The sequence below is a fragment of the Anser cygnoides genome, chromosome 2 (assembly GCF_040182565.1).
Source record: "Anser cygnoides isolate HZ-2024a breed goose chromosome 2, Taihu_goose_T2T_genome, whole genome shotgun sequence".
NCBI lineage: Eukaryota > Metazoa > Chordata > Aves > Anseriformes > Anatidae > Anser > Anser cygnoides.
In genome coordinates this window covers 79863902-79881676 of record NC_089874.1, presented here as the reverse complement: position 1 = coordinate 79881676, position 17775 = coordinate 79863902, and the positions used below count along the sequence as shown (strand labels likewise).

At 38.8% G+C, this 17775-nt stretch overlaps 1 long non-coding RNA gene across 3 annotated transcripts in view; it reads right to left on the bottom strand.

Moving 5' to 3' along the window:
* LOC106039898 (uncharacterized) overlaps positions 1-16929 on the bottom strand; it is a 51484-nt gene extending 34555 nt beyond the window's left edge. For all 3 annotated transcript variants that reach the window (XR_001209544.3, XR_001209546.3, XR_010829483.1), the window contains exon 1: positions 16730-16929. This is a non-coding gene — a long non-coding RNA (uncharacterized lncRNA). The remainder of the gene's footprint in view (positions 1-16729) is intronic.
* Between the last annotated feature and the right edge of the window lie 846 nt (positions 16930-17775).

Sequence of the window (17775 nt, the reverse complement as noted above, 5' to 3'; positions counted from 1 at the left end):
TCAATTTCTATTTCACTCCTTTAAGAAGGGAGATGAGTAGCAGTGTGGCCCTTGGAAAAAGGAGAGGGCACTCTCTGTTGAGTACAAGAACATACACTCTAAGATATTTGGATGGCAGTGTCTATAACCTACAAGGACCTAGAGAGAGAGATCCACAGTCAGGTCTCAGAGGCAACTGACAACTCTCTAGGGACTAAAAGGAATCACTGCAGATCAAGAAATTAATTCATAGCCTGCAACCAAGCCTGAAAATAGTGGCTCACCTGTAGAGGCACAGTGAGCAGATAAAAATGTTTATTAGACTGAGACTGTTTTACCTGACCCAATCACTAAGTTGTCTACATTTAAAAAAATGTATAATTCTTTTAAGCCTAATTATATTAATTAGGAAAGCCCTTCAGTTTCCTTTGGAGTGTTGATCATAAAAGTGTATTCTAGAGTTCTGACGAAGCTATGACCCCACACTACTTTGTTAGCATCTGACAACAGAAAAGACAAGACTCGTTTAGACCTTCTGAACTGAATTATATGTTGTCATAAAACTGGTAGTAAAGACTTTGTTCAGAAATAGAGCAGAACTGGTAGAGAAGTTGATGGAGAATGAGGTACAGAGAACTGTTAGTGTTCAAAAAATCCAATTTTGCAATTATGCCACAAAGTATGATTTTTCACTTTAATAAACCTCAGTCCATAACCTATATAGTAACTAAACATTTGCTAGAGCAATGCCTTAGTAGAGGCTATTAGGAAGGTGGTGGGAATCCTGACAGTTTCAAATTCCCCAAATGTTAGGTAATAGAAATACGAATAATGATAACGAAAATACAAGCCACTCAGAACTGCAGTTCTATCCCCCTCACCTAGGTAGCCTTGTGCTTAGGGTCCCAGGAAGGCAGTAGCACCTTGGTAATTTCTGTAATGTCCTCATGCCTGCTTAGTGGGAACAACAACTGTAAACTTGCTCAGCTAGGACTTGGAACTTCAAAAGGACTTCTCCATTCAGTCGTTACCCTGATTTACAGAGCTCACACCCTCTGAAGTGATGAGCCAGCACAGTGTCTGTGCCCATCACTGCCTCGAGGCCACAGAACCTCGTGGTGAAGCCCAAAGCCAGGAAAGGAAAAAAGGCAATTGCAACACTTTCACCACAGAGTCACGGCTCCGAAGTGACAAGACATTTAGATATATGGGCTACTGTCTCTTTACCTGATGGATCACCGCCAGCCCAGATTTTTACATGGTTTACCATAATTGATTATCATGTGCTGGTATCCTGAATACAAAGCTCTCTCCACTTTTAATGAAATGAGAATCCTGTAAAGCACAAGGATGACACTGACTTTTAGAGAAGTGTTTCAAGATGTTGTATTGGCTACCCAAACAGGAAAACATCTGCACTCAGTGTTAGCGTGAAGTAGTTTTAACAGGTGTCACCCAAGACAATGGGAGAAGTCTGAAGAGATAGATCATGTTTTCAGCAAGGCAATTTATTAATTTAATAAATGAAATTAGGCTTTTCCAATGGATGTTTGTATGGGACATATAATCACTTGTGCAAGAGAATCTTACTTCACATTTCAACAGCTCACTTCAATGTTTCTTACAGCAGCTACACAACATGACAGAACTTTAGGAAATTCAGATTGACTGAGGGATGGGGTAGACAGATCCAGGACAAAGTTTAAGTTCAGTAACAACTGAAAGAAGAAACATGGTCTAACTCTTGTATATGTATCCTCACGAAGTATTTTTATTTACTCAGCTGGCATTAAGGAGCATTTTCTATTGAACTTGTATGAAACAATGATAACTGAGTGAATGATCACAGTAATCATACATCAGTATTTCCAAAAGATATTACAAGGATTAAATCCCAGGCTCCTTCCTGATGTAAAAGCACTATTGTGAACGTGAATCAGAGTCCGCTACCAACCATTTCAAACATAAAGTCTATATCTGAACTCTAATTACACTGTCTTGAACTTGCTTTAAAAGTACTTTCAATACACTATTTACAACACTGATGTTTCTTTACTTTGCATATACTCTGCTTGTAAATTAAACCTTGTTTTTAACAGAGCTATACAAATTATGACAATGACAGCGCACTGCTGGACTATAAGCAGTTATAATACTTTAATCATTCAGCGTGATGCCACAGGAGTGAAAAAAATTGTTTTTGTTTTAGTGACTGCTTGACTGTTGTACAGAGTAAGACTTTTTCCTCCAGACAGTTTGAAATTCAGGAAACAGAATGTAAGGTCAGAATATGAATGATGTAGAAGATGTTAACAGATTTTTGATCCCTTGGGGACAGGATTGAATGAGCAAGGTAGACAGGTTAACAGAATAAAGACTGCAAATGTTTAGGGTTCCAGCACAGAGACTGTGCCCATACTGCAGAATTCAAGAGACTCATGCTAGATAAACTCCAATAAGCAACACTGGATATCATAGCGAACAACCACCAAAACCTGCTCCTGCTATCTAATAAGAACCATAGCATGCCATAATAGTCTGTTAAGTAACTGTCTTGCCCTTCTGTAAGTTACCTTAAGCCCTCAGTGTTTAAGTGTGTTTTTGTTTGTTTGTACAACTAGGGTTAAAGCTGTCTTTAGCCAATTCTGATCTAAGATTATGGGTAGCAGTAAATCTCTAGGGTGCTCTCTGAACACATTAGCCTCTGATCACTTATTTAGATTAACAAGCAATTGCAAGAGATTATTTTCTGGCAATCTTAACAAGCAGATAAAATTTGGTCATGGTACAGACAATAGCCAGCTAAAATAATGCAATAAGTCTTCATATTATTGCTTTTCATAACACAGCACCTTCTGAATTCCCCCATGCTGTACCATTTCTGGGATCTGTACCAATAACTGTAGTGCAAGTATCCCAGAGCAAAAGAAGAAAGTTTACCTTAGATCAGGCTACTGTGCAAGTAGGAAAAAAGCATGTGTGAAGATGAAAGGGTCTACTCAAAAACCAAATTCAGCACAAAGGAGGAGAGAAAAGTAGAAACTTCCACATAGAGCTCTAGCTATATTAAATATTGTAGTATTAGATATTGTAGTATTTAGATATGTTCATCCAGGCAGCTCTTAACACATGTTTTTGCATCGAAGTGAAATTTCATCTTAAGGGACTGTCTGTGCTTGCACTGCAGGCAATAGCACAATTCCTGTTACTAGAAACATTCCTAAATAAGGATAAACAACAGAAGAAACACACCTAGAAAGTTTCAAACCAAGTTACTGGGCTAATGAATGATGCAATGCAGGTATAGACAGTTTTGTCCACCTCTTCTAGGAAGGAAATATTGACTACTTAAGTCATTTGCTCAAGAAATGGCTTATAAACTCAAAGATAGTGTCTCTACATGAGCACTGTTTTCACCAGTGGAGGCTGTTTGCTAAGAGTCATCTTAAAAAAAAGGTGCCTACAACTAGTTTTTAGCTAAGTGCTTACATGCACAATGTTTGAGTGAAATGATTTACTAGCTATTAACTCCCTAATATGCTTTAAGAATATTTACAGGAAGTTTTACATTTCAATATGAATAACCTTTAGAAGAGTTGTGTAGGTTTACTAATAAACCCTGTAAAATACAACTACAACTTCAAGTAATCCAAGAGTCTTACAGCTATCTAATCAAAGTTGAAATGAAGCTGTCTGGCTTGCTAACTCATTTTGCAGCAAGAAACATATTATTCCTTGGTTTTATCCCCACCCCCCCATCCCCCTTTTTTTGAATGTCAACCTGATTTGAATAGATTTCCTAGATTAGCTAGGATATTACTATACGAGTATTCACTAATCTCTAATTAGCATTTTAAATCCTTACATTTTGAATTAAACATGCATGAAGTCTAATCTCTGTAACTGCAATTAGAATCACTTATTTAATTAAATACACTTTGTGCTAATGAATGCATTGTTCTAAAATTGTTTATCACCAGATATTTCACAGAACAATAATGGAGACTATAGAAGTGTCCATAGCAATATATACTTGGAAGACTTCCTTAGTGACAATGGGTGTTTTGGTTTCCTGGCTTGTTTATTATTATTATTATTGAGGTTGTTTTTGAATTTCCTCTGATTTGATTTAAAACCAACATTAGCCCCAGACAGTTATAATGGCAACCTACCAGCTTATCCAAAATAGTTCAGTATGATTGAGATTGATAGATCTTTATCTGCAATAGAGGGCTTTCTGCCATGAAGTTATGGCTGTGACATTTCTATTTTTTAATAAAGATCTGAAGATTCTTATTTTCATTTCTCAACTAATATAAACTTTAAAAAACCAATGATGAGTTAACATAGATGTAAGCCTCACTGTGCTGACTGGTAGAGCTCTGTTCACTTTCTGCTTTCAAAAATAATTGAAAATTCAATTGAAGAGCAAGTTTCTCTGTAAAGGTCCTTTTACATAAAGCAAACCACTAAAGCCAAAAAAACACGGATCCATATTTAACAGCTAAGATAGCTCTTTACCTGGATTCAGTGCATCTGCACTAAGAACCACATGCAGTCCATCTGTCCTGAAGACAGATCTGATCAGTCTGTGATGCCTAGCCCTAGACTTAAGCCAAGGACTGAGACAAATTTAAGTAGCAATTGTTGCCCTTCTATTTGACAGGAAAGCTTGAGAAAAGCTTAAGATGCCTAGATGCTCTTGTAGGTGCCCTTACCTTTTGAACAGCACAGGAGGCCACATCTGCAGCTTGAACAACCATGACAACCTCTACCATTTAGCCTATTTCCTTGTCACTGGAAAGAGTCCAACTGCTCAGCTGCACATTTCTAGAGCATAATGAAGGTGATGAGGGCAGGATGCTCAGCCAGCTGCAAGAACTGGCTGCTCTGCAGCCCTGCAGCACACCCTTGCTAGGTCCAAGTTTGCAAGGCATCAGAACTGAGGCTAGGCACAATTGCTGTGCCAGACCTTTTCTTGATCTGCCTGCAGCTTTCTTTCACTTGGCTCAGCTGTGACAACAATTGTCTCATTGACCAGGTGTATACTGCTGATTTGTTTCCCTTCTGTTTATATGGTACAGCCACATTCAAGCAGAAACAAAAGTCAGCATTTCTAGATCTACTTGCATTTTCTTCAATTTATACTCTAGAGAAAAAGAATATTCTTATTTTTGATCCAAATAAGGTTTTCCCCACCCCTCATAGAACCTAAGTAAGCGACTGATTATCTAGAATCCACTCTAATAGAGATTCTTGAAAAAAAGCATAATGAAGATAAATATATCATAATATAGTAGCTTCCATCAGCTTTCAAAGGCTGTGTTTTGTTTTTTTTTTTTTTTGTACATGTAAGAGACTTCACAGTTAGGCTAGTATTAAAACATAATATAGGAAATAAAGTTCTGATAACAAGAAATAGAAGTGTTTTTGCTTTTGTATTAACTAGAATAGAAGACCGTGATGAATATTTTTTTTTTTTTCTTTTCCCTTATTTCAAATCTAACCATCAACCTGAAGTGCAAAGCAAGGAGCATTCATAGTTTCTGGCCCTCAAAACAATACTTTGAAGCTTTATGGTAACTGCCCACATCTTCAGGGTGCATAATGTAGACTTCCCCAAAGCAATGCCCTTGACAATCCTAAGCAGTCCCACCTCCACAAATTTGATCTCCAATTCTATATCATCTCATCTTCAAGTCTGTATTACCATCTATGTCCTGCTTCACAATGAACAAGCAAAGCCACTCATATATCCTGGGTTTCCTACATGTCTGTTAACACAAACAAGGCTCGCTATTATTTCTTGCACTGCCTCTCAGACCAAACATCTTGTGGTCTTTATTTCTGCAGCTTCAGGCTCGAGTTGTGATTTCATTCAAAATACCCCATGCACAGCTCGGGAAGTCTGCAGACATACAGATACAGTCCACAACAAGCACATCTTCCTAAAGCTGGATGTCTTCACCCATCTTTGCTGTGGAGCAGCTTAGAGCACTTAAGCTTATATAAAAAGGCCAAAGGCCGTGCTGTTAGCCAACTAGGTTAAACACTGACTTCAATAGAGGGAGGAAGTTGGAATGATTTTTTCCCCATTTTCTGTACAATGTCACAATATTACGTAAGGGATTTTTGAAAGTGCTAAGACCAATTCTTGAGAGAACAGTGACTGAAGGAAAGCACTTTTTAAAATTAAGATTTTAGGGTTCAAACTAGTTCTTATTTATACTTATATTGAAAGCAATATTTTTTCTATGTCATTTTTATGTCTGGGCTCTTCTCCCCTCTGTCCCGTTCCCCAAGGGAAAGTTAGTTTTCAATAGTTCAATGTTTTACACTTCTATTTGTCATTTTTAAATAACTTCAGTGAAAGTGTTTCCATTAATATTTCAGCTAAGCTCCACAGCAAGACATCTCAGGCTTCATCACACTCTTTATAAGTACATGAAGAGGTCATTAAAAATGCTTGGACTGTAATGATTTGCTGATAACAGGTGTGAACATTACATTGGAATGTAATTTCATGCATTTCTCACAAGCTATATATGGAACAGAGGGAGGACACCTTTCCCCTTCACATCAATCAAAATCAGCCTTTCCACTATATTTTACTTACTCAATTGTCCTTCTAGTTCCATTCTAGTTGTAGATAGACTGGTTGACACAGATTTCGTGAACTTAACTTCCATTAAACTCTCAGAAGCACAAGAGATGTTCCTTTTTTCTGCTACTACAGAACAGGGAATGTGGCTACCTTTGAGGCCTTTGACGTTCAAGTGTCAGTACACAAGAAAATATCACCAATCTTTACATTAGGCAACTCAATCCACGAAGATCTTACAAAATTAACATAGACTAAGCAGTTCCAAAGATCAAGGAAAGTGAGGGAAAAAAATAGCCATAGAAAGCATGGAGAACCCTAGAGGCTTGCCACATTTTCTTTGGGGAAGAGGCTTACAAGCGACAAATGGTAATATAAAACACACAGGAATACAATATCTTGTCAGATCTGATTGCACCTGAACTCATCAGAATTGATTCAAGTGTAAGGTATGTAGCAAAAGGAATGTCAAAATCAGACTAGACCAAAACAAGGAAATTAACATTTCAGTGGGCTGACATCAGTTTCCCCAAGGGTTTTCACAAGAAGCCATGAAGTTCATTCAAAGGCTTGTTAGGAATTTATAATCTATCCTCCCATCATCTAGAATGAGCCTCCAGAATTTAACAAAAGCTCCTTTTCTCTTTGAGGTCTGAATATTTCAGAAGATCTCATGCAACTCCAAAAACTTTCTCTAGTACGTAATCCCATAAACCATCAGACTCTACTGAAATTTTAGCAAAAGAATATTTCTGCAAATAGCTGTCTACACAATAATCTAAGTTGTTTTTGTACAAATACCCGGTAATCTTAGGTAGTCTAGAACATCATCTGCTTCAATAGTTAGAGAGACTGCTTCTTTTCCTTAGACAGAAAACAGTGTTTTGAAAGATTTAGTGAAAACAATGCCAAGAAAAAAACTATGCAAACCCAAAGCACATAGCAAAAACATGAATGGACATAAAATGCAGTTATGACAGAGTTAATTTTACTCTAGCTTGCTCTTAGGAATCATATACCTCTTTCAGTTCAGTTAATTGGAATTAAGCATGCTACTATGAAAGCACTTCGCTTTGAAGTGGGATTATTTAAATGTCATGGGCCATCAGCATCTATAAAACAGTCTCTGAAGAATAAAACCATGAATCTGTCAGAGACTAGGCTCTAGAATTAGGGTTCCCTATTTCTAAGGCTAAGAAATGGGCGTTTCCATTCTCAAATCGAGACAGACAACACTAAGTTTTATTGTCTTCAGAATGAAGTCATTATTTAAGAAGCAATCAAAAAACTATAAGATAAGACAAGAATTAGAAACAGCTTTCGTTAGATCTATTCACAACTCTGCCTCAAGTCAGATGATTAGATTTCCTCAGGACTTTCCCTTCCTGTTCCACCATATTTTTTCTGTCTGCATCTAAAATGAGTATTGCAGCTATGGGGAAGAACTTATGTTATGACTCAGTATAATAAGTGCCTACATAACTCATAGTTCAAGAGAAGTTGATTGGAAGAGCTTAATTAGCTTGTAAGCATTCTAAACATGTCAAGTGCAATACCAGTGCTAAACACTAATAACCACTCTGGTCACTCTACTTTGCAAAGGTGTAATTTAAATAAAATACCTACACTATCACAGTAATGAAGCTGATATTCAGGAATTGTCATTCTGGAAAACCAACATTGATCATTTTATTTAAATTCTGATCTTTTAAAAAAGCAAACACCCCATCTCCCCTCTCCAAGTCCCTCCCTAACCCCCAAGGACACAACTCCATTCCACAGCCACTGCACAAAACATGATCATAACTTCAGGATGCTGACTTCTGTTGAAGGCAGCAAATAAGGTGGTTTTAGGCCTTTCATTACACCTAGTTTCAGTCCCATGCTGAAGCGGCATTAAAGCAAGTAAGCCCAGAACTAACCCTTGGCTTTTTAAAAAAATAAAAGAGGCCTCCAAGTGGGGAGCACAAACCTGAACATAAAGCACATCTAAATTTTGGTTATAGAACATGTAGCCCAGAGTTAGACTTGTAGAAGAGATGTCCCTGCATTCAAGGTGACAGATCAAAAGGAAGCATTTCAAATGTTAAAGCACCCCTTGAATCACCAGTCTTTGTGCCTGAAGTTTACTTCTGCCTTTCACAGAATGGTTAAGTGGAAAGGGACCTCTGGAGGTTATCTGGTACAAATCCCTTGCTCAAGCAATGACAGAGCAGAGTGGGCAGGACCATGTCCAGACAGCTTCTGAATATCTCCAAGGAGGGAGAGTCTACAACTTCACTGGGCAACATCTGCCACTGGTCAATCACAGTCACAATAAAGAAGTGATTCCTGATGTTCAGACAGCACCTCGTGTATTTTAGTTTGTGCTCACTGCTTCTTGTCCTTTTACAGGGGGCTGCTGAAGAAAGATTTCATGTCTATATACGTTGAAGAAGTTACCCCATGAGCCTTCTCTCCTCCAGGCTGAATAGTCCCAGCTCTCAGCCTTCCCTCCTGTAAGAGACGTTCCAGTCTCTTCAGCATCTCGATGATGTTTTATTGGATTCTCTCCAGTACATCTGTATCTCTTGTACTGGGGAGCCCAGACCTGGACCCAGTACTCCAGGTGTGGCTTCACTAGTGCTGAAGAGAGGGGAAGAATCACCTCCCTTGACCTGCTGGCAGTACTTGCCAAATGAAACAGAGGATACTGTTAAGCTTATTTCCTGCAAAAAGCTGCTTTCCAGCTGGGTAGGCCCCAGAACATATTGGTGCATGGGATTATTCCTCCTCAGGGGCAGGGCTTTGCACTTCTTGTTGAATTTCATGAGGCTCCTGTCAGCCCATTTCTCTGGCCTGTTAAGGTCCTTCTAGATGACAGCACAACCCTCTGCCATATCAGCTACTTCGCCCAGTTTTGGGTCACCTGTAAACTTGCTAAGGGTACAGTCTGCCCCACCATCCAGATCACCAATAAATCTGCAGAACAGAAATGGACCCAGCATTGGCCCCTGGGATATACCACTAGCTGCCATCCTCCAGCTTTCCTCCTTTTGATGTGGTTACTATCCATTTGCTTTCTTGGGGTAAAATAGACTTTTCTGATTAGAACACATTAACCTGTATAACGTCAATTATCTAAATTGACAGCAGGAAGCCTGCAACCTGTGTATGTACTTTAAGTCAGATAATTGATTTCCACTTGCTGTGGGTTAAACCCAGCAGGCAGCTAAGGACCACACAGCTGCTCTCACTGCCCCCAAACCTCCAGTGGGATAGGGGAGTGAATCAGAAGAGCATACGAGGAAACTCCTGAGTTAAGATAAAAACAGTTTAGTAAATAAAAGCAGTGGGGGAGAAAAAAATGATGGAAGAGCAATTGTTTACCACCAGCCAACCAATTCTAAAACAGAACCCCATCATATGAACAACAACAACAAAAACCAGAAAACTCTGCTCCTCACCTCTGTCAGTTTTCATTGTTGCACAAATATAGCATGGAATATCTATCTGATCAGCTCTCCTTCCTATTTGATCAATTGTCCTGGCTGCATTTCCTTCCAGCCTGTTGTCTAACTGTCTAACTGCCTGCCAGCGAGCAGGCTGGGGGTGCAGCAGGAGCTGGGAGGGGACAGACCCAGGACAGCTGACCCAAACTGGCCAAAGGGGTATTCCATAACATCTGACGTCATGCTAAACAATATATAGGGGTGGCTGGCCGGGGTGGGGGGCCGGGCTGCTCGGGGATAGGCTGGGCATCGGTCAGCGGGTGGTGAGCAATTGCATTGTGCATCACTTGTTTTCTTACACATTATTATTATTAATACTATTATCATTATCACTATTATTATTATTATTATTGTTATTATTATATTCCTGTCTTAATAAACTGTCTTTATCTCAACTCACAGGCTTCACTTTCCCGTTTCTCTCCCCCATCCCAGAGAGGGAGGGGGGAGGGTGAGCGAACGGCTGTGTGGTGTTTAGCTGTCAGCCGGGTTAAACCACAACAGCCCTTTTAGTTAGCTGGCCTAACTGTCTTACTTTGGGTACAGAGTAAGAAAAGCCTTGACACTGAAAACACTGTTCACACTGTTCAGCAACAGGTGAAAAAACAGTGCATTATTAACATCTGTTTTCATCACAAATCCAAAAAAAGCACAACACTAGCTACTAGGACAGAAATTAACTTCAGCCAGCCAGACACAGTACACTATTTACAATTCTATTTGCTTCAAGACTTTCAAAAAAAATGCTTTTGGTTTAAATGTCAATGAGGTTTTCAAAGAAACCCGAACACAAGCCACACAAAAAGCATACCACCAAAACCACACTGAAGGTCCTGCCCCCAATGCTTTTCATTAACTTTAATGAACTTAAAATAAAACCACATCTTTATAGTTTTAAAGCAGTGATTTGCATAGTTGTGAAAGTTATCCTTTCTGAAAGCAACTTCCTCCTTACCAATTTAAGTGCTCAGCATCATTAAGTCCTCAAAAAATCTATCTTTTCCCATCCCACTTCTTCCCAAGCAACTTCTGTTAGCTTCTGGGAATGAATCGCAGTAAAGAAACAGTGGTTATTTCAGATGCTCCCTACTATCTCCCAGTGTTCCAGTCTGTATGGACTATGGGGAAAAATGAACAGGGTCTCCTTCCAGAAGCTAGGCTTTCAGGAAAAGCAGAGATAACTCATTAATTGGCCATTATTCACCTAGCAATGATCTCAGTAGCTGTTAAAAGCGTATGCTAAGAACATTCATGAATGTGTTAGCGATACTGATGCTAAAGCTAACTTACATATCTGAGACCCTCCCAAAAACTCAAGTTTTACAAGGTATCTGGTCCCATCCCCTATTGTTCCCAACAGATCAGAATCTTTTTAGTCACATTTCTTTTAACACAGAAGCCCCTTTGGTGACACCACTCAACAAAAGGGGCATACTACAAGTATAATGTTAATTTCAGAACATTGGATAAACTTTCCTTTTTACTGTGACCACTATTAAATAACAGGATTGGCTAACACCATACGAACACTGGCTGAAGTATAGTCAGTCATGAATAAAGCAGTACCCAAAGCAAGCTGAGAAATTTTAACCATTCATGTATACATCTATCCCTCAGAATCTTCACTGTTTTGCAAAATCCGAGACAATGACAAAGCGTGAAAGGCTTAGAAAATTAATCTTTCCTAATCAAATGTTCAATATAAGCAGTTTTAATAAAACATATCTTTCTCCTCCTTTCTCCATAGCCTCAGGAAAAAATAAAATTATTGAATAAGTGAGGCTCAAGTATATTTTCAATAAAATAATGTCTGTTGTGCTGTCCTCAAAAGATAGTGTTAACAGATCCTGTATTTTCGTAACTGTAAGTAGAGAAGTCATCTCAACTGCTTCGTTATATCTAAGATTCAAATCTCGTCCCCTGTTCTCACACAGACCTCACAACAATATCTGAGTGCCCCAGACGGATTTACTCATTTTGTGTAATGCATTTATTCCCTTTACAACTTGGCTTACATGAAGATTATCGTTATTATCTTTAAATAAAGATAGTAAGTAAAGCACAAGAATGCTAAGAACCAGAGCAACAAAAGGATTTGTCTCACTGTGTTGACTATTATACTATGTTTTCTAGGAATTTGTTTTTTCTACCTACTTATAGAAAACCATTGCTATGGTAAAGCTTTCATCAGATCTTGCATTATCTGAGGGGCAACACATGCTTTCTTATCTTGTAGATATTAAAGTGACTTCAATACTCTATTAATTGGTGCATAAAACATCAAGCACTTTTAGACATGCTTAAAATATACTTGAGAACTTAGGAACTAACTCCTCAACCTCTCTGGACAACCAGGAAAGTTTTATGAGGCTGAATTTTCTAATTTTTTTTTTTTTTGTATATTCATGTTTAACATAAACAAAGCCAGGACCACAGTAGAAGCTACTTTCTTCTCTCCTCACCTTCAAGAGGTGAAACAAAAATATGCAAGGGTGAGTTACTGATTCCTAAGAGAATGAAGCTTCAAGTGGAATCAGTTTTAGAGAATAAATATGTACCCAACATCCACGAATACTGCAAGTAGTGCCAACGAGAAGGTACAACTCCAGGTAGAGCTACAGAAAGAACAGCATCATATTATTCCAGCATCATCTCCCACAGCTCAGGCCAAACACAGACCAACACTGCTACTTAAATCGTAAATTAAGTCATAGGTGAAAATTAACAGCTGCCAGCTTCCCCCCCAGAAGATCTTCAGTTTTGAATCTGCCTCTTGCAGCACTTTGCTACTACAGACTCAGCACTGCTAAGTAACTTCAAATTTCAAAGTGCCTTCCCATATATTCTGAGTCACCTTTCCCCAAGGCCACAACAAGGAGAAACAAAAAACCTACAGAAATAAATACAAAAAAACTTCAAGTACTGACAAGAATTCACACATGAACTCTTTAGAAAAAGTATTTCAATAAAAAGGAGCATGAATAAAAAAAATGAATCACAATAACCTGGTACTGGATATGTACTTCAAGTAGAATTCAAAGAGCACTGCAGGTAAAATACTAACTTAACAGTAAGACTTCAGCATTCAAGGTGCCTGTATGCATTCCAGGAAGTTGTATTTGCTTTGCAGTATCTTGGTGCAAAATGCTCCTAAAAATCAGAATTAGGATCAAAAAAGAAGCATGCATCAATCCCAATGGATAATACTCACAGAAGCCATAACCATTATTAGCAACAAAGCTGAAAATGCTGCAGCGTCTGGTGAGCTGTGAAATATCAGCTCCTGCTGTTTGTCATAATGTCAACAAATCTAGCATAAGATCAATAGACTAAGCACTGATTCACTAGAGAAATATTTCTATGTGAAACACAGCAATTTATATCCATGAAGGTAACCAATTACACAAGAAGCCTTTGATACAACAACAAACCCCTTTACCATGGGTAGAAGATGAAGGGTAGAACTTTGCTGTTAAGCTCTACTTTGATTTGGTAGAAGCATTGAAAGTTTACTCTTAAATACATTAACAATATAGTAGCACTTCAGCAGCCAAGGACTTTCCAGTCAGTAAAGTGTAGTCTTAAAGTGAAGAAAATGAGGAAAGCTTGAAAAAAACAAGGATACTGGTAGCCTTGAGCAGAAGCAAGGGAGATGAGGGATGAAAGCTAAAAAAAACAAGGAGGGATACAGCTGAAGGAAGATTCCAGACTGACCTTTTGCTCTTTAAGGGTCATTAACATATTAGAAAACAAGCCCATCAAAACGCTAATGTATGCAAATGTGGGATTTGGTGTTCCTCCTGCTGGTCCTCTGTAACATGCAGACTCAATAGAGAAATTAGACAAGATAAAATAACCAATCAGAAGTAGCCAGAGAGATAGTTTCACAAGTTAACTGTGTATAAACAAAGGTGATTCAAGTCACAGGTGTGCTTCCTTTGGAAAAGATCACCAAGCACGTGATTCTGCAGAATTATATATTTAATTATTTAATTAAAGACTTCTATGTGACTTCCAACTCTGCATGCTTATCAACAAGGCAAATCAGGCATAAACCTAAGGATGATTCAAAACAAAGTATTGAGTTTCCCTCATAAAAGCATTCACAGTACAGTCAAAGTACAGTGCCAGTCACAAGGGCTCCGATTTTCCTGATCATCTGAAAGATAGGGTGAGAGGCTGCAGACCACAGCAAGCATCCAGTATGAATGCAACATGGCTAATGGGAATATATGTGATGAAGAACCTTTGTCACTGAGAACTGTAAATTTCAACAGTACAGCTCAATGGTCTTTCTGGCCTTGATTGTTATATAGCAATGCTGCTGGTAACCCTGAGTACAGCCCCTTATAACATTTATAAAATTCACAAGTGCTAAAAGGCTTAAGCTTACACACTTTGTCTGTTCGCTATCATTTGAACAAAAAGGCCTGACTTAATTTCAGTTATAAAAGACTGCTATGAACTGCTTTAGCTACAATACTATGCAGTGTTGCTATGTGAATAGCTTGATGTTCAAAGTCTTGCTGATTCTCATTAATGCACCAAGACATCCACCTAGTCTTCATGATTTGCATCCAAATGTCCTACTTGTATTTTTGCTTAACACTACCTCATTTTTGGAATTGCTAGACCAAGGAGTAGTTGCTAATTTTAGGATGATTTATTTACAAACATTGATGTGTTCACTTAAAGTGACTGACAAACCACACAAATCATCAATGCTTGAATTTCTGGAAGAGCTTCAACAAGCCTTTGAATACATTCTTGCTGCTTGGGACTTGATAACTAATAATACAACAAATGGTGTTTGGAGGGAGTGCTTTCACAACTTTGAAGGGCTTTAAAAAAACAAAGCTCAAGTAGTAGTCTTTGGACAAACTGTTGCATTTGATGAATTGGAATAGATACTCTAGAACCTAGATTCACAGAGTTGCAAGAATATAAGACAAACTTGCTGGAGAACAAAGGGAAAACATGAGCTTGCAGAAAGCAAGAGTATGTTACAAGAACATGTGCAGTTTCTTCCGACTAACAAGGTTCAATTTGTTATGGAAATACAGTACAACATGAAGCAAAGTTAGATTTATAATTTTAAAAAGGTAAACACAGATAGGACTGTAAGAGAACAACAACAACCATCTCAAAATGGAGAACTACCACATAGTTTAAAGTCCTATCATCCTCCAATATTGACCATTTCTTTTCCATTCCAAGTGGAAATATGCTGTTACACCTGTTTTATATCTACCTCATCTACTCCACACTCATTCCTGCATCAGCTGTGACTGGTGATAGCCCAGGGAACTACTCATCCGCCTCTACCAAGCCCATCAGCTCTCCGATATAAATGACTATCTTCACAAAGTCACAAACATATATACATAACTTCTTCTAAAGGCATGTTATTACTTTATTACACTTATTATCATGTAGTCTGGTTCAAACTAGTCTTTTTATTTAAATAAGGTTTTGTCAAGTACGTGTGGATATGACAAGAAGTTTAGTCAATGGGATTAACCAATCTCTTTATTTTCCATTTAAACAGTCTATAAACGCAGATTTCTGTAAAAACAAGCTCCCTTTGGGGTGCATCAATCAGCATCAGAGACAGACTACTGAATACTGTATTGAGCATAAAGCTGCAAGAGCATACTCTGCTGTGGCAGGACATGAAGACATGAACACAGTAGATCTGTGGTTGCTTGGACGTACAAAGGTAACTCACAATCAACAGGCTCCAAGAGTAAATAAAATACAGAGCTATACAGGTAAGCATTATGTGTTTAACCTTTATGAGAGCAGCTGGGCAGTATATACTTGAACAAGGCTTTTTCCAGATCTGTACAAGCAAGCTATTTGTTTAAAGTCACGGAGCCGTTTAGTAGATAGCAATTCTTAGATTTTTGTTTAAAAACAATTTTTTTTTTTAAAGTAATACTAAAACAGATACAGGCAGTTCACAACTGTTTTAAATAAAGTTTAGACATCACAGTACAGGAACGTGGAAAAAAAGCTCAGACTAAGTACAGCATGCACTGGACAGAGCTTCTCTATCAAGATCTGCAAGTAGACAATTAATAAGCCATAGTATTTGCATAAGCATTTTACTGTCACAAACATCAACAAGTTTAGCTCTCCATGTTGCAACACAACAAAAACCACAAACTCATGAAAGTTGCTTGTGTTCTGTTTTAGGAGTACAACACCAGCTTAAAACATTTACAGCCACTAACTTTAGATTTCTTCCTTAACTTCAACTATAGTTTATGCTGAGAAAGACAGATTTTTCTAAGCCTGGAAAAAAAAACAATATATCACATCCTAGCAGAACACCAACAAAACCAATGCAATATTAGGAGACACACTTGCAAAACAAAAGCCACTCTATTGCATGTTTCAAGTATTTCTAGCTTCAGTATAGAATTTTCAGTTAACTCCTGAAACCTCTCCCCTTTCTTCAGGGTCTCAGTCACCACTTGCTCACCCCACATATACCAGATCCACTGTCAGATTCCCCACACTGTGCTGCAAATGAGAAATCAAACCCCAGGGGAAGGCTGCACTACTCCCTCCCTATGTATCCTTAACAGGAAACAAAACAAAACACTTCCCCCCCCCCCCCCCCCCCCCCCAATCTTAGATACAGTTCACTCACCTTATGAAAGTCAGGCCTTCTTCCTATTCTGTGCTCCAAACAAAAGGCAGAATTCCAACTACAATAAAAGCCCCTTCTAACTTAACTTTTTAAATACAGCAAATGGAAACTCAAACCCTCCCCCCTTTACTTTACAGAATAAGGGGGGGTAGCAGCCTACTTGTTTACTTTTAACTGGCTCAGGGCAGCTGGCAGTCATTTGCTAGTTGAATAATAGTTTTTCTTTAAAAAAATAGTGTTTTTCTTGCAGTTTTTCTTTTTTTTTTTTTTTTTAGTTTTAGTTTTTCTTTAGAAGCAGGCCAATTCTCCATATATATATATATATATATTTAATGACTTGGATACAGGACTTGAAAGTATAGTAAGTTTGTGGACAACACTAAGTAGAGAGGAGCTGTTGACTCCCTCAAGGGTATAAAGGACTTGTGGAGAGATCTTGACAAATTGGAGGGTTGGGCAGTCACCAACCATATGAAGCTTAACAAGAGCAAGTGTTGGATTCTGCACCTGGGAAGGTGAAATGCTGTATCTATGTAAAGAGTGGAGTCCGAGAGGATGGAAAGCAGCCCTGCAGAAAGGGATCTGGAGGTTCTGGTCCACAGGAAGTCGAATACGAGCCCTCAGTGCGTCATAACAGCCCAAAGGGCCAGCTGTTCCCTAGGGTGCATCAGGCACAAGACTGCAAGCTGGTGGAGGGAAGGGATTGTCCTGTGCTGCTCTGCCTGGTGCAGCCTCACCTTGAATACTGGGTGCAGTCTGGAGCACCACAGCATAAGGAAAGCATAAAAGTATTTGAGAGCCTCCAAAGGAGATCACCAAAGATGGTGAAGGGTCTGGAGGGGAAGTTATATGAGGAGTAGCTGAGTTCACGTGGTTTGTTCAGCCTAGAGAAGAGAACAGAGGGGAGGCCTCATGGTGGCCTGCACCTTCCTCACAAGGGAGAGTGCAGGCACTGATCTCTGGTGACAGCTACAGGACCCAAGCAAACAGCACAGAGCTGCAACAGGAGAGGGTCAGGCTGGGTGTTAGGGAAAGGCTCTGCACCC